The sequence below is a fragment of the Podarcis vaucheri genome (assembly GCF_965113315.1).
Source record: "Podarcis vaucheri genome assembly, chromosome: 4".
NCBI lineage: Eukaryota > Metazoa > Chordata > Lepidosauria > Squamata > Lacertidae > Podarcis > Podarcis vaucheri.
In genome coordinates, this window is record NC_138762.1 from 34,162,798 (window position 1) to 34,188,447 (window position 25,650).

The 25,650-nt window shown below is 39.6% G+C and overlaps 1 protein-coding gene across 13 annotated transcripts in view; it reads left to right on the forward strand.

The window, feature by feature from the left end:
- ZBTB20 (zinc finger and BTB domain containing 20) overlaps positions 1 to 25,650 on the forward strand; it is a 511,117-nt gene that overhangs the window by 152,466 nt on the left and 333,001 nt on the right. For all 13 annotated transcript variants that reach the window (XM_082221566.1, XM_082221567.1, XM_082221564.1 and 10 more), the window contains one exon: positions 20,068 to 20,144. The gene's annotated coding sequence lies outside the window, so the exon portion shown is untranslated. The remainder of the gene's footprint in view (positions 1 to 20,067; positions 20,145 to 25,650) is intronic.

Sequence of the window (25,650 nt, forward strand, 5' to 3'; positions counted from 1 at the left end):
TTATTGACCCACTTCCAAATCAGAATGTAAGAGTAACAAATACTTTAAATACTGAATCCCAGCAGTGTCCTTAATGTAGTATTAAAGGGACTGCAAGGTATATGTTTAAAAATGACAGCAACACTGTAGTTTTCGTTTCTCCTCCCTGAAGCAGTAAGGCTGAGAGCATCCCAACACTGAAGCTTGCAATGTGATAGACATTATCACTTTACATTTCAGTAATTTAGACATTGGCTGGCATTTATCCTTCAACCCTGATTAAGGCAGAGTTGAATCTCAGTAGTATCAGGCTTTTAGGGCTGAGTCAGACTGTATATGTGGTGGAAGTTTGAGGTGGGGGGGGGGGAGAACAGAAAAAAATATACAGTATTTTACTGCAAAAACCACTGATGAGATAAACAGTTGTTCACTTGTTTATTTTATTTAATCGTTTAATTTAAAAGCTTGTAGCTATGCTAGGAAAGTTAATATGCATGTGAGAACCTTAGTCACTAAGCAGAAGTTTATCTCCCCACCCCCAGAAAATGCCATAAAAATGGGTCAGTTTTGACTGATGTTGGTCCTTGTCTTGCATGTTGCTCCATTGATATCTATCTATCTATCTATCTATCTATCTATCTATCTATCATTTAAAGCATTTTTACCCTGCTCATGATCTGAAAAAGGCTCCCAGAGCAGCTTACAAATATCAGAATAAAGACAATTCCTGCCCTTAGTTTACAATCTAAATGACATGATGTAAAAAGAGGGAGGAGGAAAAAAGCAATCACAGGCACAGGGACCCGGAGTTCTGTTGATCCAGTTTACCAACATTAAAAAGCATATTCAGAATTAAACACAGTATCTCATTTGAGATGTCACACTAAACAATACCTTGTGCTTCTACAGTTTAGAACTGAGATTGTTGTTTTGAGTATCCAAACATATAGACAAACCACGGTTTAGATCTGGCAATCTACTTTTATTTTTCATCTGTTTAGCATTCTGCCCTGAGCAGCCTGAAGACAGAACAGTAATTCTAACTATGATGGATCAGTTTAGAGGTCACGCCAAACCATAATTAACACAAACCATAGTTTCCAACTATAATTTACTGGCTTTTCTTAAAAAAAGAAAAGGTTTGTCATTAAAACATCACACCAAACCATATTCAAAACCCAAACCATAGTCAAAACCCACCTGGTGTGTTTGGCATTATATCTGAAGATGAGATGAGGCTTAGTTTCAGCATACAACCTTGGTTTAATATAGTGATATTGAAATTTCAGTAGGTCAGACTGGGACCATTGTACACAGTATTAAGCATTTGGTATCAGTAAGGACTTCGCCTACAAGCTTTTATTTTAAACCACTGCATTTTACCTTGTAAATAGCACTATGTGAGAAAGTCAAATAGATGATTTTTTCTTCCTTGAATAGTTTTCTTTCTTTCTTTATACGGTTCTTGCTGCTCTGTATTCTAGGATGGGCAGAAGGTAGATCAGGACCTACTGGTAGATCTGTGAGCGATTGCAAATGGTTTCTAAAAAGCAGAACACCCCACCCAGCAAACAAACATAAACATTAAACTGCTGAAACAAATAAAACTTGGGAACCCCGGGGGGCGGGGATGTATGAAAAGACTGTGATGAACTGAGTAATGGTGATGAAAATAAATGCCTGGGCTGAGATGTCCCAAGAGGTGCCTTAATTCTAAGTGTTTGCCCCTCTTTTTAAACCACTGTTTTGCACTTGGATCCATCTGGTAGACCTTGGAGTTCTAAGAAAAAGTGAAGTAGATCCTGCAAGATTGAAGAATGCTGATGCATGCTATTATAACATCCTTATTTAACCCACACATCATATATATTGAATATATTGGGGTGTGCAGGGGATGGAAGTTGTTGGAAAACTTTCCTTCTATTGACTTCCTTCAATTAACTTACCTTAGGATCCAAACCATTGCCACATTATATGCTCCAGTAAAGGTGTGCATGTCCAGTCCTCACGCTGTCCCATGACTATGTCATTCCATTGCTACACTTCGAACGCTGTAGAGCTCCTGTTTTTCAGTCTGCCACATTCAGTGACTTTCCTCATTGCATTCACAAAGTGGGGGAAATAAATATGGCAGCAGCAGCAGGAAGAAAAAGGTGGGAGGAAGTTTATGTGTTCCTGGAGATTATTTAAAACCTCAACATGGATCTTCATGATCTCTCTCTCCATTGTACCTCTTCTTCCCCCAAACAGCTATAGAGGCAAGATATAAGCAAGCATGGCTGCAAGCCATACACTTCTTGGATTTTTGTTAACCTCGAACCTTGCCTCCCACTGTTACATCTGACTAGAAATGGCACATCTACAGATATTTGCTGACATGCCTCTGTTTAATACATGCCAAAAATGCACTATGTTTACTTACAGATACCCTGAAACACAAGAAACTAGCTCAGTATCTAGCTCAGTGTCATTTATTCTGGCTAGCAGCAGATCTCCAGCGCTTCAGATAGTGTGCCCACTGCTGAGCTACAGTCCTTCCCTGTTTCCGTATTTTGTGTGGGCATGAAACAAGAGATAAATAGTAGTGCCTCGTTCCTACTTTTTATAATGTAAAAGAGTAAGTTAATGGTTTGGTTGTACTGACTTTCATTAAAGCGAGTGTACAATAGTTGGTTAAGGATTAAAAATTGCCTTTGCCTAGTGACTGAGCAATGACTTGCTCTGGGGCTTTTCTCTTCTTTTCCTTCCCACATCTTCCCACATGTACCTCTAATTATCTGCTTATTTTCATAGAAAATTAACATTTCTTTTGCTTTTTCAGATTCTTAGACATAAAATTATGTGGTTTGTAAAGCTTTCAACTTAATTCAGTTAGCTATCATTTATTAGTTAAAAGATTTTATACCTAGCTTTGGGAATTTAACTCCCTGTGTATTTTGGAAGGTGTAGTATTATTATTTCAGGACAATGATACTACTGTCCAATTAGTATATAATCAAGGCCATAGTATGTGGTCTACATTTACACAGCATATGCACTGATATCTTCTAAGCCAAAAGCTTTCTATAACCATTTCAAGGAACTGGCCCTGGTGTGGTTTTCTTTAATAAATCATAATCATGTCTCAATTATGGTTTGGTGTGTTTGTCTTTTATTAAGAGTAATGGCAACATGGGTAATACTGAATCACCATCATCACCATCACCTCCTCTCTGAATGTTTCAGTTATTAGACAGCTATACACATTTCCATGTGTCCTGCAAATGCAATAGGCACATTTCTAACAGTCCAGGTGGGTTGTAAAAGTTGTCATTGTGAGATAGCAAAATACCAAGTGGAATGGTTTAGCACAGAAATAAAAAGCTGGCCTGAAAAATGAATCTTTGCCTATATTAGTGGCAGATGCATGTGTATTTGGCAAGCCAGAAAGCCAGAAAAACAAGCTATGAAGATTGCACCTAGATGGGAGGTAGAAGGGATCCAATATATGTGAAAAAGTTGCTGGGGGGGGAGGGGCTCTCATAAAAGCCATATGTGAATTTTATTTTACATATCTGTTGAAGCCAAATCAGATTGTCTGTTTCATCTACTTGACTATATTTTTTCTTGTGATAGGTTAGATGCTGCTAAGGGGTTTTCTTTAGTGGATATTGTCTGATGTGCCATAGTCATTCTCAAAGTAATTCTGTGCAATTACAGGTCAAACATACGTATTCAGAAGTAGGTCCCACTGAATTCAGTGGGGTGTACTCTAGGTAAATGGTCATAGGATTTATAGTGACAGTTCTGAAAAGACAACTAAGTGCTTCTTGCATCTAACTATATTCCATACAGTTATATTCCATATAGTTAGAACAGACCTCGCAAACAGGAACAAGGATTTCTGTAGGAGACTGAAGAGAGTGAGCTTTTGTCTTTTGGAGTAAGGCTGCTTTCTTGCTTGCTTTTCTGAGCTGTTTAAAAGTTTTATAGATTGATAGCAGGCCTCAGGGAGTGACTGAGTGCTTTGCTAGAGGTTTGATTGCTTGTCCTGATTATTTTTCTTTCATTGCAGGCCTGAGGATGTGTGTGGCTGATTGCTCTGTCTGTCGGAACATAGGATCGGAGGGGGAGGAGTTACAATGGAGAGGAAGCCAGGCTGAGGGAGGAGTTAGCAACCAGCAGCAGTCAAACTTAGCTCAGTGCAGATCCTGGGAACTCGCCACCAGACATCACAAACAGGGGTGTTTGCGAGGGAGTGGGGGGGTGGAAGGTCCTGAGTTCTGTTTCTTGGTATGCATAGGACCAGAGACATGGAGGGTGAGGGAGGCTGCAGCGACCTGTAACGCCTGTGCCATGTTTGTCATTCTGCCAGAGAACAAGCAACAGTACACTTGTAGCAAGTGCAAGCTGGAAGAGAAGGTGCAGCAACTTGAGGCCACACCTCAAGCAACAGGACAACATGCAGAGTTACTTGATAGAGCTGAGTTGACTAAGATTGAGCACAAAGATAGATGGGGTGCCCCCAAGGTGGAGAAAGATTGCCCATTGCAAGAGTCTAACCCCTGAAGGAATGTGACGCACAGAAGTAGGACAGTCACAAACCATTAGCTTGGACTACTGCAATGCGCTCTACGTGGGGCTACCTTTGAAGGTGACCTGGAAACTGCAATTAATCCAGAATACGGCAGCTAGACTGGTGACTGGGAGTGGCCGCTGAGACCACATAACACTGGTCCTGAGAGATCTGCATTGGCTCCCAGTACGTTTCCAAGCACAATTCAAAGTGTTGGTGTTGACCTTTAAAGTCCTAAATGGCCTCGGTCCTGTATACCTGAAGGAGTGTCTCCACCCCCATTGTTCAGCCTGGACATTGAGATCCAGCACCGAGGACCTTCTGGCGGTTCCCTCATTGCGAGAAGTGAGGTTACAGGGAACCAGACAGAGGGCCTTCTCAGTAGTGGTGCCCACCCTGTGGAACACCCTCCCTTCAGATGTGAAGGAAATAAGCAGCTACCCTATCTTTAAAAGACATCTGAAGGCAGCCCTGTTTGGGGAAGTTTTTAATATTTAATTCTGTACTGTTTTTAACATTTGATTGGGAGCCACCCAGAGTGGCTGGGGAAACTCAGCCAGATGGGTGGGGTATAAATAATAAATTATTTTTATTTTTATTAGAGTTGCAAAATCACTTCCATGCTGTCATCTTGGACACTGATTCTGGGCTTATTAGCAGTACATGTGAAAAGGATCTAGGAGTCTTGGTGGACCACAAGCTTAACGTGAGTCAACAGGGTGATGCAGCAGCAAAAATAGTGAATGCTATTCTAGGCTGCATCAGCAGAAGTATAGTGTCCAGATCAAGGGACGTAATAGTACCACTCTATTCTGCCTTGGACCACACTTGGAATTACTGTGTCCAATTCTGGGCACCACAATTTAAGAAGAGTGTTGACAAGCTGGAACATGTGCAGAGGAGGGCAACCAAGTTGGTCAAGGGTCTGGAAACTAAGCCTTATGAGAAGCACTTGAAGGAGCCGGGTATGTTTAGCCAGGAAAAGAGGAAACTGAGAGGAGATATGATAGCCATTTTAAGGGCTGTCACACGGAGGAGAGAGCATGCCTGTTTTCTCCTGCTCTGAAGGATTGGACTCAAACCAATAGCTTCAAGTTGCAAGAAAGGAGATTCTAACTAAACATTTGGAAAAACTTTCTGACAGTAAGAGCTGTTCAGCAGTGGAACAGACGCCCACAGGAGGTGGTGGACTCTCCTTCCTTGGAGGTTTTTAAGTAGAGGTTGGCTGGTCATTTGTCATGGATACTCTCGCAGAGATTCCTGCATTGCAGGGGTTTGGACTATATGACCCTTGGTGTGCCTTCCAATCCTTAAGATTCTGTGATTCATATACTAGAAAGTATATTCCAGGGTTGTTCTTTTGGAGACGTTTCTCTATCCCATGCAGCCATATAAAGGACAGAGCTGATTCTTTTTGCTCCCCGCAATGAATTTTCTTTTTCCCCATGCTCCAGAGTTCAAAATTTCTTATTCTTAAAATAATAATTTTATTGTTTGTTTTGCAATTTTTGGATTGTAAGGCTGCAGGCAAAGTCTTGTTTATTTTTATCTTTGTATGGAGTTTGTCCAATTAGACATGTAATAAATAATGGCCATGGATATTGTTGTTGTTGTTTACTTCTGCTGTTTTATATTTATATTTAATTCTCTCCTGTTAATGTTTATCCCAACATGAAATATTTTCAAATAATCTTTTATAAATTAACTATGAGATAAAATTGCAGTAGTCTCGAATGATTTCCCAGGGTTTCAAGAAAAAAAAATGTAAAAGTAAATTGGTTGTAACCGGAGATACAGCTGAGTCACAAGTTGTTTATATCAATACTTTTGGCTCAAACTTGTTATCTAGTTACTGTGGCCTGGAAGTAATTTCTTGTTTGAATCCCCAACTAGTTTTTTTTTTTTTTTGCTTCCAAGAAATAATATTTTGAGGTTCAGCTGAGAATACCTTTGAAGTACAGTAACTATAGAAGTGAAAGTGTTACTATTTCATTCACTCAGTGGTAATGATGCTAAAGCGTGTGTGAGAGACTGAGCTTTGGAAGCTGTGTAACGGGTGGAACTGTACGTTTCGATATTCAGTCCTTAGTTTAAAAAGCCTCATTAAGTCAGTGTTACCTTTCAATTCATTTCTGAAATCTTTCATTTTAGATGAGAAGCCCATATGCAGAATCTAAGAGGCTTACTCTCTTACAAAGAAATAAGGCTGCTAAGCTGCTAAAAATCTCAGTAGCTTAATATAAATGTTCAAATAAAAAATTAGTAATTTTAACTGTATAACCTTGAAGTATAATGAAAATAATAATGAAAGGCTAAGATGAATCCTAGCGGAAATGCACTTGGGTCCTTTTGGAAAGTAGGATAGGGGCAAATCCCTTGTGCACAAAGCGATGAGTTTGGGGATAGGAACCAGTGGAGTATTTTGGGATAAGCCCAAAGATTAATTGATGTATGAAGAATTCTGGTCATAGAATGTATCTTGTACATTTTATTCATAGTTCCTAAAGACTTGATGTTGATTAATTAGTCTTTTCGGTGGGAGTGCTAACTTGGCTGTATAGCTTTTCCAGGTCCATACTGTATCTGATTTGTATGTTGTGCGGAAGCAGCATAACAGACTGATTTTGTTTCCTGTTCACCATGCCTTTCTAGCTTTCCGTGTCTTGTCTTAAGGGGTGAGATGTGTACATGGGAAGTGGTGTGTTTTCCCAGTGCAAAGCCAGAGGGCACCTTTTCCTCCAGATACTGTGTCCCTACCTCCATCTCTTGAGCAAGACCCACTTCTCTGGAATGCGTGAAGGAGTTATTCATTGCACTGAAAAGAAAAAAGTATGCTAGAAGTGTGGTTATTTTACTAGGAACATTTCCCATTTTTGAAAAGTTTACATTTTTATTTATTTATTTATTTATTTAGGAGTGTGTAGGAAATTCACAAAGACAAAGCTATAGCTGTTTATAATTCAGAGTGTGGGGGGGGGCAGGCAAATGGGAAAGGGCAGAACATCTGCTCCTGTTCCTGTTGGAATGTCCCATCCCACTACAAGGCATCTACCTGAAGCTGCCCTGTGAGAAGGAATCCAGGAGAGAGAGGCAAGCAAAAGCAAGCCAGGTGGCTGCTGCCACTGTTGCTGGGCTTTACTCACTGGCTGAATCACCTTGTCGTGGTGAGTGGCCATGCACGTTCCTATGACCCTTGTGAGCGAAGCCATTGGGAGTCTTGTACTCCCAGCAGGGTGCCCCAAGGCAGTAAGGTCGAAGGGGAGTCACTTACGGACTCATTGTTAAGACCGTGTTCATGGAAGACAATCTTACTCAGCGGCCGGCAAAATTCTTGTAAGGATCTTAGCAAACCCTCTCGTAACAATATCTGAGGTGACCCTTCCTGAATCCCAAAATGATTTTCGGCCTTCTGGGGGGACAGTGGACATGATTTTTCACTGCTCGACAGCTTCAAGAAAAATGCAGGGAGCAAAACCAACCCCAGCATATGGCATTTATTGACCTGACTAAGGCTTTTGACACTGTAAATCGTAATGCCCTATGGGCTGCCCTTCTGAAAATTGGCTGCCCAGATAAATTTGTAAACATAATTCTTCTACTCCATGATAATATGACAGCAACAATTGCAGATAACAGTGACTCTCAAAGTGAACCATTCACAGTGGGATCATGTGTTAAACAGGGTTGTGTTATTGCCCCAACTCTATTCATTATTCAAAACATTTCATTGCCATGATCCTACACTTTGTCGAAGGGAAACTCCCCACCGGAGTAGAAATCATATATCAAACAGATGGAAAGCTCTTCAATCTGAGCAGGCTGAAAGCAAAGAGTAAGGTTACCGTAACTTCCGTCATAGAGCTTCAGTATGCTGATGACAACGTAGTGTGTGCACACTCAGAGGATGACCTCCAAACCATCCTAAATATCTTTGCAGAAGCTTACGAAAAGCTTGGCCTATTACTCAACATCCAAAAAACCAAAATGCTGCACCAACAATTACAAAATAACCCCTCTGCAGTGCCACAAATCCAACTCAATAGTGTAACGTTGGAAAATGTCAATCACTTCTACCTAGGCAGTTATCTTTCCACAAGAGCCAACATTGATGCCGAAAACCAGCATCCCCTGAGCTCTGCGAGTGCGGCTTTCTCCCGATTGAAGTGCAGAGTGTTTGAGGAAGGGAAACCAAAATGTTTGTTTACAAAGCTATTGTACAAAGCTACCAACCTTACTATATGCTTGTGAAACATGGACCACTTATAAACGCCATCTCCAACTCCTCAATGTAGCCTACCTTGATTTCAGCTACCTTGATGTAGCCTACCTTGATTTCAGCGAGGCATTTGACAAGGTGCCCCATGATATTCTTGTAAAGAAGCTGGTAAAATGCGGTCTTGACTATGCTACCACTCAGTGGATTTGTAACTGGCTGACTGACCAAACCCAAAGGGTGCTCATCAATGGTTCCTCTTCATCCTGGAGAAGAGTGACTAGTGGGGTGCCACAGGGTTCTGTCTTGGGCCCGGTCTTATTCAACATCTTTATCAACGACTTGGATGATGGACTCAAGGGCATCCTGATCAAATTTGCAGATGACACCAAACTGGGAGGGGTGGCTAACACCCCAGAGGACAGGATCACACTTCAAAACGACCTTGACAGATTAGAGAACTGGGCAAAAACAAACAAAATGAATTTTAACAGGGAGAAATGTAAAGTATTGCACTTGGGCAAAAAAATGAGAGGCACAAATACAAGATGGGTGACACCTGGCTTGAGAGCAGTACATGTGAAAAGGATCTAGGAGTCTTGGTTGACCACAAACTTGACATGAGCCAACAGTGCGATGCGGCAGCTAAAAAAGCCAATGCAATTCTGGGCTGCATCAATAGGAGTATAGCATCTAGATCAAGGGAAGTAATAGTGCCACTGTATTCTGCTCTGGTCAGACCTCACCTGGAGTACTGTGTCCAGTTCTGGGCACCACAGTTCAAGAAGGACACCGACAAACTGGAACGTGTCCAGAGGAGGGCAACCAAAATGGTCAAAGGCCTGGAAACGATGCCTTATGAGGAACGGCTAAGGGAGCTGGGCATGTTTAGCCTGGAGAAGAGGAGGTTAAGGGGTGATATGATAGCCATGTTCAAATATATAAAAGGATGTCACATAGAGGAGGGAGAAAGGTTGTTTTCTGCTGCTCCAGAGAAGCGGACACGGAGCAATGGATCCAAACTACAAGAAAGAAGATTCCACCTAAACATTAGGAAGAACTTCCTGACAGTGAGAGCTGTTCGACAGTGGAATTTGCTGCCAAGGAGTGTGGTGGAGTCTCCTACTTTGGAGGTCTTTAAGCAGAGTGCTCTGATGGTGTTTCCTGCTTGGCAAGGGGTTGGACTCGATGGCCCTTGTGGTCTCTTCCAACTCTATGATTCTATGATTCTATGATTCAAAAGATTCCATCAACTGTGTCTCCGAAATTTTTTACACATCACTTGGGAAGACAGGCGAACAAATATCAGTGTACTGGAAGAAGCAAAGATCACCAGTGTTGAAGAAATGATTCTTCAACATCAACTTCATTGGACTGGTCATGTTGTGTGGATGCCTGATGATCGTCTTCCAAAGCAACTACTCTATTCCGAACTTAAAAATGGAAAGTGTAGTGCTGGTGGTCAACAAAAGAGGTTTAAAGACTGTCTCAAGGCAAATCTTAAAACATGTAGTATAAACACTGACAACTGAGAAACACTGTCCTGCGAGTGCTCCAGTTGGAGAACAGCCTTTACCAAAGGGGTAAAGAAATGTGCTAGGAGGAAGGCACGCTTGGCAAATCCACACCATGATCAACTCCCGCACGCAAACTAATGTCCCCACTGTGGAAGGGTGTGGGGAGCCAGAACTGGCTTCCACAGTCACTTACGGAGTCATTGTTAAAACCGTGTTTATGGAAGACAATCTTACTCTGCTACGAGTGATCACAAAAGAAGCAGCAGCTGGGCTATAGTTATTTCATAATTGCTTATGGCATCCCTTTATCTGCATAATTATATTATACATTAAGCATCTTCAAAGTAGTACTAAAATTTCTTTGTAGATTGTTGTCTGCTTCATATCCACTATGCGTTTTATAGGGCAACACTACAATAGTTACTATTGATGTAAAAATTGGGGTTTGGCTTTTGCTGCCAAACTTCCATGGACTCTGAGTCTTCTAAGTCCATGATCAGTCAGAGTAGAATGGATGGAGGCAGGATCCAGTGGAAAGCAAGGTAGATATTTATTTTTCTGTTGCAACAGAGTTCCCTCCCCTCTTTGCAAGGAGGGAGAGACCCAAAACAAAAGTGTGCAGGAACCTTTAAAGACTTTTGACATTGCCCAACCCCTTAGCCAAAGACTACCCTAAAAGCATCATACATACATCATAGGAGAAATTCTGTCTGCCATGATACCTGATAATGATCCCTGATTGCATTACCTGGGCAGCCTGGCCATTCTTTTGTGATGGTAAATACTTTAGTTTCTGAATCCAGGTCACAGGCTCGCCCTATTCATACACAAATACATCTTTAATACAGGATTTGAAGGATTTGTAAGTGAAAACACAATGGGAAAGCTTTTCCCATTTGCTTCCCCTTACTGCAGAAGAACATTTGAGGTCATTGGGAGAGTCAAAATGGCTTCAGGATTGCTCTGTTGTACTATTTCAGATACGTGGTTTATATACTTATATGTGTGTGCGTTTATGAATATTTATTCTATATTTGAGACCTTCGAATTCTTATAACACTATGCTAACCAAAAAGTGACTTGATCCCAAACCAGAGAGCTTACATTGGATAGTAACTGTAAATTTGGAGGCTTAGCAGCAGAGCAGCAAATGCCTGTCTGTTGCTTTGTGGAAACCTCTCTTTTGAAATGCTGTCACTTTAAGAGAAACGTTTTTAGCATATTGCTTTTCTAAAGTACTCTAGTATAAACACTGTACTGGAACATTTCATTAGCATTTGGAGAACAATAAAGAAACAGAGAGTTTAATAGGCTAATATGTTTTAGTGGCCTTAGTAGAACCCTACTTAACACAGTGGGATTTTCTACGGCACACAGAGGTAGGAAACTGTTCTGTATACATTTACTGTGTGGAACTTCCTCCTTCTGGGCAGCATGTGGTTTAGAGCAAAGAGAAATAACTTTCCTCCTGCAGCTCACCAATGAAAGAAGCATTTTTAAATACAGTGTTTTGAGAGCGAGATCTAAATTTGTCCCTGTGAGGGTCAGGGGCGAAACAACACGGCAGTACTTCGTAAAGAACTGTTTTTCAAAGATAGAGGTAATACGAGATAGTTTGAAATTTTGCAATTGATTTGACATGAAAAACCATTGTGATGCCCATTGAGGCAGGCTGTCAATATTTAAAGATATAAAAACCCAAGTCCAGAGGCTGTATACCTGTGAATACTGGGATCTGTGGATCTGTATATCTGTGAATACTGTGATCATCGTCTCTTGGGAGTTGCCTTACCAGGCATCAGGTTAACCACTTTTAAAACAGACTGCTGAACTAAATGAACTACTTGGTTTGATCTACAAGTGCGCTTCATAAAGATCAAGAAGATTTAAAACATAGTGAGAAAAAATTGGGAGGAGGCACACCATAGAAGTCATTAGATATAATATGACTTCTGTACTAGCTTGCTGCAATGCAACCATGTTCTGGAGATGTACTTAAAGCAAGATTCATATGGAAGTACTTGGATTAACCGGGACGCGGGTGGCGCTGTGGGTTAAACCACAGAGCCTAGGACTTGCCGATCAGAAGGTCGGTGGTTCGAATCCCCGCAACGGGGTGAGCTCCCATTGCTCGGTCCCTGCTCCTGTCAACCTAGCAGTTCGAAAGCACCTCAAAGTGCAAGTAGATAAATAGGTACTGCTCCGGTGGGAAGGTAAACGGCATTTCCGTGCGCTGCTCTGGTTTGCCAGTAGCGGCTTAGTCATGCTGGCTACATGACCCAGAAGCTGAACACCGGCTCCCTTGGCCAATAAAGCGAGATGAGCGCCGCAGCCCCAGAGTCGGCCACGACTGGACCTAATGGTCAGGGGTCCCTTTACCTTTACCTTTTACTTGGATTAACTGTGATCTTTATGAGAAATTTTAAAAAAATGGAGTGATGGTAGGATTGGAGGTGTTTACTTAATACAGTAGCCATGAAGTACGACTACCAAATTTTGAATGCAGTATCATACAAAACATTCTTTCCTTTCTGTGATTAATTTTTCTATTTGTTAAAAGATCTGCATGTCAATTTAAGCATGAACAATTATAAATGATTCTGCATATTGCAGAATCAAAACATGAGATTTGATAGCTGCTCAGAAGTTGACTAGAATAAAATTTAAGAGATCACATTTCAGTGCGGAATTGAGAGACATTAACTTTGAATTTGGGTGTTGCTATTCTGTGCTGAAGAGTAAGTTTAACTCATAGTTTCGGATTATAGCGGCAATATTCTGGGCAACTCTGACAGTTTCCAGAAGAGACCTATTAAGTGGCTCTAATGGGCTGCTTCATCTGAGTTTGCTTGGGTCTCAACCGCACCTCAAGATAGAACCCCTCTCTACAAGTTCCTTAAGATCTCCCAAAGTTATTTTCTTCTGTTTAGTTTAGGTATTTAGCTGTGGTTATTTTGAAGAGTTATTCTTTGGGCCAATTCTATCTATCATCTGTCTTTCTTTCTATCTATCTCTGGAACTTACCATGAACAACTTCCTCATACTCTAAGAATGGCAATGGTGCCCACCTGGAAGGTGCCAGAGCTGAGTTTGTGCAAGTTCTCTCTCTCTCTCTCTCTCTCTCTCTCTCTCTCTCTCTCTCTCTCTCACACACACACACACACACACACTAATTCTAAGAGCATATCTACATTAGCAAATGTAAAATGTGAATTAGATGATGATGGATATGTCTTCAGTAATTCCCACTACAGTGTTGCCCGGAGGAGGTAAGGAATGCACCATGATATGAAAAAAATTCCAGGATTGTCTGGTTTCCGGAATAAGGTTGTCCATGCAGACATGTGCGTAAAGAAGATAAAGGCTAGTCATATGAATGGGAAATGTATTATGTGAATTATTTATTCATCCTAATTATTTCTGAGATAGCAACTGCCTCCTTTTTTAATCTGAGCATATCATCAATTAAGCCTGCATCATCACTTTCTCAGACCTGTTTTCAGTTTAGGTATACTTTTTAAGTTAATAAAATTAAGAGTTATCTTGGGCAGAGCACTAAATTAATGTACTGCAATGACATGACATAGGAATGGGTGGGCTCTGGCAACATTCAGAATTAAGGTTCCATCCCTGATTCTCCCCGTTGTGCATCATTCACTGCACAGTTGGTTACTGATTACTACTGTTGAATCAAATATTTCCAAAGCATTATGCCTGTCAGGGGCAAAGTTATGTTAGGAGGTGATCTTTTGGGGAAATTTCAGGAGTTGGACACTTTGCTACAACTATACTAAGGTTGACTCCAGGGATGGATGGCAAATCTGGCATTTGCAAGGACTCCAAAACCAACAGAGTCCTCTGGCCTAACAAGTGTCAACACTTTGTTATCCAAAGAGTATCCAAAATGTCCGATGCAACCTAAGAGCATTCTCATGTTGCATATTCTGCCTCTTCTAGGTCAGGGGTCCCCACTAAGGATGCTGTGCTCAAGGGGGACTCAAATTGTAGTGCTAGCAGTGTTTGTGCAAAAGGTGTTGCAACAGCTGTGAATGCTATTAGTATATTAAATAGTTTTAGTTGTTTGTTTTTTAATTAATTTTGTCGAGAGGAAGGGCACAACATTTATTTATTGTATTTATATCCCACTGTCCTGCTAAGCAGCTCAGAGAGAGTTCATGTGGTCAACCATTTTAGCAGTGATAGTGGTTAGATAGCATTATCATCAGCGGTTGCTTGTCTTATTTGTCAAATCATAGAGCTGGAAAAGTGGACAAAGTCATGCAGTCTCAGTTTTCTTTTCAATTGCCTTGCAAACTTTCTTCAAAGAAGTAAGTTTCTTCCAAGCAGAACGTTATCACATACCCCCTTGTTAACCAATGCTAGTTTGTATTACTTTCTTGTATGGTAGTCCCTGTAGCAGCATTCTCCAATATGTTGCCCTTCATATGTTTTGGACTATAGGCCCAGACAGCATGGTTTATGGTAAGGGATTATGGGACTTACAGTCTAATGCATCAGGAAGGCATGAAGTTGAGGAAAGTTGCTGTATGGTTTACCCAGCCTTGTCCAACATGTGTCCTTCCATATGTTTTGGAATTAGAGCCATACTGGTTGGGGCTACTGTAGGTTCTGCTTCAAAACATCTGGAGATCACTAGGTTGGGAAAGGCTGCTTTCCCTCTATATATAAAAAAAATGAACCATGTTTTGTCTCCACGTGCTCATCACTTTGAAACATGCAAGTATGTTGAATGGAAGACCAAGACCACCAAGTGAATAATTCAGTGGAAATGAATTTCCGTGCATGCTTACCTTGAATTCCTGACAGTTTTCTTTAATATTAAGGAAGTTTTTCGTTAGGATATTGGCGGAGGTGAGGGAGGAGCCCCTTTACTTATTGCTGGCAAATGGTAGATTTTGCTCAAGAACATAAGAAATGTTTTCATGGATCAAACCAAAGCTCCATGTAGTCCAGTTTTCTGCCTCCAGCAATAGCTCAGGTTGCTTATTACAGTATTGAATTTCACAGCTCTCCGCCCTGCTTCTTGAGTTTTCATGAAATATAATTTCTTCTTTGCATTGTTTTAGTTTTGCCTTTCATCGCCTTGGTTTTTCTTTCATGATTTGTAAAAATGTTCAGTTTGACGAACATTGTACCAGTTTTCAAGAGTGACAATGCATTTCTTCACCTGTTATGTCAATAATTATTAATTATCATTCCCAATTACATATTTCCTTGGTTTTCCAGTAACACTATTAATTTTCATCCTGTCATGACAATTTCCATCTAAATAATTTTATTATTATCTTTATGCACTTCCTTTGTTGGGACTGTGTGAAAGCCTCTGCTGGAATCCAAACAATTTATGTCCGGCACATTTCCTTTATCCACCCAGTTTCTCACTAATGTGCAACACCGATCACACTGAAATATTTATTTGTGTTGTAGCAGAACAAATGTAAAGGTGCTGCTATGATTTTATGGTGGAACCCTGTTTATCAACTGGTATTATTATTTTATGCATTGGTGGTAATTTGAGGCACGGGAGACAATACCATTCAGTATGAGAAACGGGATTGTAAAGATCACAGCATTACGAGAAACAAATCCTAATGCTTTCTATGTTGTGACAACGTGAAGATTATAAGGAAAACTCATGAAATGTATTGAAGCTCTCAGAATTTCCGTTTCATTTCTGCCATACAAAGAATTTATATCTTTAGCAAAAGAATTATTTGGGCAAGGCCTCTCAAAAGCTGCATGCTGTCAACTGTTCCTGTTCTTTGGGAACATAAACAGGATCTAGGGACAGCTTGTGCAAGAAAACAGTTGGAATAGGGAATATTATAGCTTCTCTGCAGCCAACTTGATTATCGTCATCACCCTGTGTACGAGGAAACTGTCAAAGAGGCATTGTGAAGAATCATAGAATCGTAGAATTGTAGGATTGCTCGATTCTACCTCATCAACAGCAGTAAGAGTGGCTTAGGATATTTCACAGCCCAAGTCCAGTTCCTTTTATGCAGCCATTAAACTTAAGGTTTCTTGTTACTGTGCTGCATCACAATGGACTTCCTGAACAGCTCCTTATTACAATCTTAATATCTTGAAAATCTGATATTGATTTAACTGTTGGACACACTTGTGAAAGCAACCATTAAATATACATTATAGTAGTCTTTTATAACCTGGCACCCTCCAGGTGTTTTCCTCCACACCTCCCATCAATAATGGCTGGTGTAGGAGGAGGTGTGGTTCAAAATATCTGGTGAGTGGCAGGTTGCTAAAGGCTGCATTATAGCCTCTGTTAATGTCTTCTTGCATTCAGTTCTGAAACTTTAACCGTTACTACACCCTATTGCATGTTTACTGCTTAAATAATTTTTTTTTAAAAAATACCTCAGTGATGAGAATTTATCTGGGGTAAAAAAACAAACAAAAATACTTCATAACATTAAATGAGTAATGTCTGACAGTGGGAACTGGGTTGGTCAATGGAGCAGTGTGTTGCAGAAGATGGTACAGTCTACAAATTAGTACTTACTGCATGTGGGTGTTTTCATCTTTGTTACAGCTATGTGTAAATATCCTACTGAACTATGGGAGAAATTTTAAGAAGTATTAGCTAATGCATGTGATTGAGCTTCATTAAAATTACAAATACAAGAATAGAGCTTTTTATTTATTTAAAAACTCTGTGCCCCACCCTTCAACATTATTCTCTAAGAGTGGCTGGCAATCACCAGCATAATTAAAACAATAAAGCAACATGTCATGAAAACAGCAGAGGTACACTCACTCATCACAAAGAGTACTAAAGCTAAATTTCAGTGTGTTTTTTAAATCAATCTTAGCATTTTTAGATATCCAGAACAAGTTTACTTTTTCACTTTTTTTGTCCTTCAAAATTACAGCTCTGGTTTATTGTGTAATTGCATCTTCAAAGTCAAATATTTGGGGAAATTTGCAGGTAATAGTCTACAAGAGGCTTTGCCAGCCTGGAACCTCCAAAATCTTGCTGGACTTCATATCATTCCTGATGATTGACCATGCTAGCTGGGGTTGATGAGAGTTGGAATCTAACAAAATCTGAAGGCTGGTCTACAGCTTTTGGGGGGAGGTTTCTGACCTTGACAAGTGATCCATGAGGTCTTTCTCTGAACATAAATTGTGTTGATATTTAGTCCTCTGGTGGTTAATTATAAAGTTGAGACAAACCACGAGTCTGGGTTTGGACATAATTTTACTCGAACCATGGCTTAGCTCTGGGTAGCACAGCATCAGCAAGGGTGTGGGAGCAGCAGAGCAACCCTAAATTTGCTGTGAGTACCCACATACAGTGGTACCTCGGGTTACATACGCTTCAGGTTACATACGCTTCAGGTTACAGACTCCGCTAACCCAGAAATAGTGCTTCAGGTTAAGAACTTTGCTTCAGGATGAGAACAGAAATTGTGCTCTGGCTGCGCGGCAGCAGCAGGAGGCCCCATTAGCTAAAGTGGTGCTTCAGGTTAAGAACAGTTTCAGGTTAAGAACAGACCTACGGAACAAATTAAGTACTTAACCCGAGGTACCACTGTAATTGTTTGTTTACGTTAGCCATGGAGTGGCTTAGCACTGCATGCAAATTGAGAGTGTGTGACCAAACAATTGATAAATACTATTAGGAAGAAACAAATAAAGAGCATGTTTTTATAATGAAAATGGCATAGAATTGTTTAAACAAGACTTGCATTTTACATTACAGTGGTATGGTTTTGCCCATCATGTAATGCCTCCATGGCATTGGGGGGAAATGGCTTCTCTTAGTTTCATTGGTTCCTAATTATTCAAAACTGTGTGCAAATGATACCAAGTTCTTTTTGTTAGGGAATAACTTGGTGAGTACAATATTAATAATTCTAATTTGTAATTCATGAATCACCTTATATAGCATTGGCCCCAAAATCGACTGGTTTGGCATTTACTAATGATATATTTTGAATGCTTTTTTAAAAAAAATGATGCATCTGATGATTTACATACGTTTTTCACAGACACTTTTTGGGTGAAATTTCTTATTATATATGTCTTATAGGGAGCTTTAAGAGCTGATCGTGAAATTAACACTATACTCCTCAGCTGCTTTTTAAAAAAATAAATAAACATGAAAATACTTACAACAAACAATCCCTATATAATCCCCAAGCTTCTTTACTAGTGCCTGTTACATCCTAAATCAGCAACATAAAAGATAATGTTTTTCCCCCTTTTCCTTTCTTTTTCTTTTTCCAGTTGCAACTGCATTGCCAATAATTATTAAACAAAATGCAGGATTGGCATAACAGACTTTCAGTGTGGAAAGTTAGTATACGAAAACCAATTTCACTTCATTCCTATGCCCAGCTCCACCAGTTTACATTTCTCCGAAGTCAATATGCACATGATTGCATGCAAGATTTCAGCCTTAAATGCTGTAATTTTTAGATTCATGTGACTCTGGGTTTGTGGCGACATGTGGTTGACTGTATGAGGGCTGTCTTTGTGTGTTTAAGGAAGCTGTAAATGTACATTGCCCAGCACATACCCACATTTTAGTGCTTCACCAGTAACTTTATTTCTTTTTCTGTAGACCAGAAAATGAATGTACCCATTGGAAACTCTGGACATAAATGTGTAATCTCATGACCACTTCACCAGGAACATTATCAAGCCACCCTGTGTACCCCCACAAGGATGTGGTTGTATGAACTGGCTCCCTATAATGTCTGGTGGTGATGCTTATGTAGGAAGCATCTTTGTTTAGAAATATTTGTAAATGTCTTCTGCCATGTTTTGTTGTTGTTAAATTATAGATAGTAAGAATCTAGTTAACATATTGTAACATTTTGGGCTTATTTCTTATTTTATATTCTTTCCCTTCTATGTTTTGCTTGGTTTTTTAATGTACCGGTATTTTTGTTACAGACATATAAAAACCATGGAATCCTACTATTCCTATATTTATTTTTCTTTTTGTTTATAGCATAATAATCGCTGACACTTTTAACACCACCATTCCAGTTGTTCACATTTGAAACTATGTTATTCATTCCTGTGGTTAGAAAACCCAAACCCTAAAAAGTTGCTGCTTCTTCTCCCATTCTCTTGAAGAACTATTCTGTAATTTTGCATAAAAAGTGAGATTTACAACCAGTTGTTTTGAACAAAAATAGTAGACTATTCAACATATTTTTCATTTCTATGCAACAGTTTGAAATTTAAAGATTCTATAGAGCAACCTTTTAAAAAATTGGATTGTGGGTGTAATCCACATCAACAATGAAGTCAGCAGCAAATCTATAAAGCTTGAAGATTTTGTTTGTGTTGCCTGACACTATTTAAAAGTGCAAACTCTCTTTTATTATAGTTTCGTCCTAAAATGTCCCTAGTTTTGTTTTGCTTTTTATTGCTTATTCCTCCCACAATCATGGGTATGTAATTTCATCTGTCTTTTTTTAATTGTTATGCCTGATTCTTTTAATAAGTTAGATTGTTGATATAAAGGAGCAGGAGAATTTTTCTCTCCCTTTTTTGCCACGCTATTTGGAATCCTTTAATGTAGAGCTGTATTTTTCTGTTCTGAATTGCCTTCTTTATTTCCTTTCTTCATTACAAACTACTCTGGAAAGAGCTTTTCTAACTAAAAAAAGAAGAAGAAAAAGAAGCTATGCTTGACTGATAATGCATTGCTTTGGATGGTGAAACATTATGAAAGTTTAATTTTTAATTAAATCTGAAATAGCAATTATAACTGAAAGAGATTTTAACCTGTTTCTTTTCAGAGTGCCTGAAGTTACATTTTAGATGCTGAAATCATTGCACCTTAAAAACAAAAAAGATTGAGCTGCACTGCATTCTTGTAAGTAAAAGCTTTTTTGGTACCTTTTGTCAGTCTTTCTTTGACACAAAACTGTTAGCATAGTAACTAGACTTGGGGGGCAGCGGTCAGGCTGTCCTTGAATAGGATTTAGGAATATTTTGTATATAAAACACACATTTTTGGAAATCCAAATGGTACTGGGTTTTTAGTGTGCTTTATGTCAAACCCTAAATTGTTAATCTATTGTGCTGGCTGTTTCAAATTTCATTAGGAATGGTGTAGAGCTTTTTCTCCGTTGACATATATTTTCTGTCATCCTGTCACCAACAATTCTTGCACTTTGGTACAAGGAAGGATAATATAAAGTATCAGAATGGCATCAGAAACAGTATTCTTTCCCCTTTGTGATGTCAAAATAATTTTTTGTCCTGTGCTGTAATGAAAATAAAAAAGAAGAGCTTCTTGTGATACCACAACAGAATTCAGATGCCTCAAACACAACTGAAGTTGTATAATTTCTTGTGTGTGCATTGAGGGTACTTATGTGCATTGGTGCCCATCTGATCTATTGTGGCATAAAACAGTCAAAATGGTATTTCTTCCCCCCTTTAATAAGAAAAGAAGCTATTTATAAAAACCCTATTATTCTATAAATGAGGAATAGGCAGACTTCTGGCTTGCAGAATCTTCTTTGTTTTTTTACTATAACTCCAAGGTCTGCCAGCTGGAGCCTGGTGCAAAATAGTGGCTCGGGGTGGAATAATCTTAGAATTAATGAACAGGTTGCCCCTGACCACATTCTCAGCTCAGGGATGTTATCAGGACCAGAACTAAGTGCATAATGCTTTAACACAATTTGTTGATCTCTGGTTTATTGATACTGGATAGCCATTGTTACATTTATTAATCCTGCATGCTTACTTCGTTCTTCACTTGTATCAGTGGTTTATCTGTACACAACTTAGGGAAATAATAATTATAATAATAAATAATAATTATAATAATAAATAATTATAACAATAATTCCTGATTTCCTGCCCCATTTCTCAAAGGAGATCTTTTTGTTGTTGCTTTTGTTAGTTTGGACTGGGGAGTTGGAAATACTTTCAAATTTTCAGCAGATCATCCATGAGATCATCTGCACATCATCCACAGTAGATTCCACTCTACCTTTTGTCCTCCCCTACTAATAATACATGATCATTTACTAGTTTTAACAGCACACTGAAGAACTATCACAGTGCCTCTCTTAATTGTTTTTCACATGATCATGCAGTAATCTACCTTTCTATTGTAAATATACCAGTAGTGTATATCTACATGCACTGTTTTCTATTCATCCCTGATATCAATGTAGCCCGTGCCTTGCCCTCTTTCCCATTACCATCTAACCTCGTCTCTTGAACTCATATGCTTGACTTTCCTTTTCCTTCCTTCTGGCAGCCCTATTGTTATCTTTGTCAATTCCAGTATATACTCCTGACTGTGGTCCATCATCTCATCTCCAATTGCTGATAATTTTCTAACCCATGGATGGGTTGGCTCCACTGTATACAGCAGTGGTGGGGAATCTTCAGCCCATGGGCCTAATTAGGTATGACAAGGATCATAATTTGACCTGCAAGGTCATTTCCCCCAAGCCACACACATCTGTCCCACACCTGGTAAAAATGCATCTGCAAAGAAACAGTTGGGAACCTTAAAGCAGACTCCTAATTGTTCCTTGGCAAATAGGGCTTGCATTTGGTGCCTTTTGCATTTGGCACCACATGTAAGCCCTGCTGGGATTGTTTCCATTTGGGAGCTTGTAACCTGCCAAAAAGTGAGATTTGCAAGCACCACTAGCCAGCTGTTCTTTGCCTGCAAGGGTTGATTTCAGACCATGTAGACAGAGGCAGCTGGGTTTGCAGGCATCACCAGTCATCTGTTTGGTGGCACTTGCAAACCCCTGTGCAAAACCCCACGTTGTTCGAAATCAACTGAAAATCACTTGTTTGCTTTGCCAGATTACATCCTTGGCTGATCCCAGCCTTTTCTGTACCTTCACCAGTTTGTAGGTGCACAGTTTGTAGATCCCAGCCTTTTCTGTACCTTCACCAGTTTGTAGGTGCACAGTACTACTGGTCTCATACATTGGTATGAACCTGCTTAGCAATATAGGGAGCTGTCTCATACCAGCAAGTAATATCGCCCATCCACCAAGTTTGGTATTTTCTACAATGACTCATAGTGGTTCTCCAGTAGTTTCCCCCCATACCTATCTGGAGATGCAGGCATTGAACCTGAGACCTTTCACAGTGGTACTTTGTGTTATGGACGGAGGCCCATCCGTAACGTGAAAAGCCCTCAACTTGAAGCGCTGTGTTTGCGCAGGCAGGCGGGCAGCGCGATTTAGTGCTTCTGCGCATGCGCGAGTGGCAAAACACAGAAATAACCCATTCCGGTACTTCCGGGTTGCCGCAGGACGCAAGAAGAAAACACACAACCTGAAGTGGACATAACATGAGATATGACTGTACATGTAAAACATGTGCTGTATTGGTCAGCTGTTGTCTTTCTCCATGTTATAAAGTTGCAAAGTAGAAACGGGCCCTTGTTTTTGACTGGTATGATCAAACTGACAATTACAGGCAAGTGAGTTGGTCAAATAATAGAATCCATCTTCCAAATTTAAGTTTAAGTATAAACAAAATTGTAGTTTAAAGTAAAAGCTTGTGAAACACTGCAAACCAGCTTGTGTTTCTCATTAAAGATCAAAATGTACAGCTGGATAATGAAACCCAGAAAGTTCTAAGTTCTTCCCAAGCTGCTTTTTTATTGCGCACTGCAAACTGTTATGCTTCAACAGCTATGAGTTTCCTCCTTTAAACATTAATGAATTTGCTTTGGAAGTCAAGGATACCACGTACTTACAGGTGCATAACGACCCATCCTATATAGAATGCAAGCCAAGTATTGGGCAAACCATGTCATTTTCTGTCCAGACTTCTCAACAACTATACCAGAACAAAAACAAACATAAAATAGACCAAAATCTGTTCGTTTTTGGCACATAACCCATTTGCGTGCATGCTTGTACATGCTTGTACAAGGTAGTAACATATTTTACACTGGAGTGTACTGTCCAGATAGTGAAGCATATGCAAAATTTCTAGTACATTGTTTTCACTCCCTGCAATCCACCTAAGCTCTTGGAAGAGAGTTGAATATAAATTTATTTAAACAAACATAAAGCTTCTCGCTTTTAAATCCTGCAAAGAATAGAGAAATGGAGGTGCTATTGACAATTGCAGTTACACATAGATTGACAGCATTGAGCCAATTCTCCCAAAATGTAATATTGTCTTTATTAGACAATGAAATAAAATAAAATCTAGTCCTCAAAGCGAGATGTTTTGGGAGGGGTTTACATACTAGGCTGTATCTTATAGAATGTAGATGCTGGGGGGGGTATAGATGAGGGTGCAGGGGTTAATTCTGGCTGAAGATGGCATGTTTTGATCTAATACAGTGATCGACAGTTTAGTGACAAAAATGTGGATGTACTGCCATTATTAGAGATTGATCAGAACAGCTGACTGGGCGGGGTGTGGCAGCAAGGGTCTGACACCACCAGCATAGGCAGGAGTGGTATTGTCTCAGTGGCTTAAATGAAGGGGTGGATAAATCATTATAAAATAATCATTGTAAAATATAGTTCATACATCAGAAGAAATGAATAATATTCAAAATGGCCTTGATAGAATGGAAGACTGGGCCAGGACTAACAAAATGTAGTTCAGCAGAGTCAAAAGCAAAATTATGCATGAGATAGCAAATGCAAAAGGTAGAATGTGTGTTAGTAGCATGACAACAGCTACAAAAAGGCTAATATGATTTTGGCTACATTGAATCATGCTACTTCAAAATCATAGGCAGGCCACTTCGTTCTGTGGTAGTCAGACTTCATATGGAGTACTGTGTCCAGTTCTGAGTGTTACGCTAGAACAGGAATGAGTTCAGAGGGAGACAACAAATATAGAGGTATGGGGGGGGGGAGCGTATGAGGAAACATGGAAGGACCTGGGTATTCTTAAATTGGAGAAGAGAAAGAATGAGGAGAAACATGACAACACTCTTCAAATCCCTGAATGATGTCACACAGGAATGGACGTAATGGTGTTAAGTTACAGGAGGATAGATTTTGGTTCAACATTAGCTGAAATGTATTTTTTATTTATTTAAACAATTTGTATACTGCTTAAATCACAGTAATATCTAAGCTATGACAGGAGATTAAAACTGAGTTTAAACTGAATCAAGACTATAAAATCAGAATTCCGATAAAGGCCTTCAGGAATAAAACAAGTCTTCAGTAAGCACCTGACATTCAACAGGGAGGGACCCCCGTCTGACTTAAACTGGAAGGGAGTCCACAAAATTGGGACCATAATAAGGAACAAATGTCTCCTTTTGAAGTTGAACCACACACTTGAGGTTTGACATTACGAGCAGTTCATCAATGGAATCAGTTACTTTGAAGGTTCTCCTTCAATGGAGATCTTGAAGGAATTGTGGGACAACCATTCTTTGGAGATGTACTAGCTGTGGTTTTCCTACATCAAGCACATGGTTGAACTAGATGGCCTTCAAAGGCCCACTCCAACTTTGTGATTCCATGGCATCAGTAAGGGACCCTAAGGAAGAGGAGGGAGAAATGAAGCAGAGCAGTTTGGGCTTGGGAGACAAGGATGACAACAAATGGCATGTAACTGCGTGGAGATGCAATGCAAGCTTCTCTGTTCAAGGTCATTTGGGGCCATCCCCCATTGGACCCGTCATGCTTTGAGAATGGAACAATGAAATGTAATTGCATAAGAATGTACAGAGCCAGTGATGAAACTAAATAAGAAAATGTATGTCTTAGCCACAGGGAGAGAAGGCTGCTTTGAAGTTTTCCCTTTATTTGTAACTGAAATTCATTATGAGCAGATGTTAAAATTTCTGTCTTGGCATCTGGGTGATCCCATTACATGGTAGTTCTTATGTAAGTAGAGGAAAGCTTGTTAATTTTTTAAAAAAATAATTTGTAAGAACTTTTATTTTTATTAAAGCTGGAGCATTATATCTTATTGAGAAAATATGGGGCAAATTGTCAGCTCGGACAAATCAACTAAGGTCTACTGATCTTCATGGACTATTGTCTGGCTGAGTTAACTCCTCTCCCTCATTCTGGGTATTATGCAGCACCAGATGTCCGAGGTGATTAACAGGTCAGTAGCTGAAGAATTTAAAACAATGCTATTAAGAAAAAGCTATTTAGTATGAACACTACTGATAGTGACATCTATGCACTAAGGGAAGCTGCTGCTACTCCTGTCATTGCAATTACGTATTTGCCTCTTGGATTTCTTGTGTACTACTAATGAAAAATGCCTGTGTTTGGCTATACTTTACAATATGAAGTAATGTTAACTAAAATTTGATGAAAGAAAATCTTAAAACATAAGCCAATAAATCAAAGACTGCATTTTATTATTGTTTTTTTTCCTCCCAAGGATATATC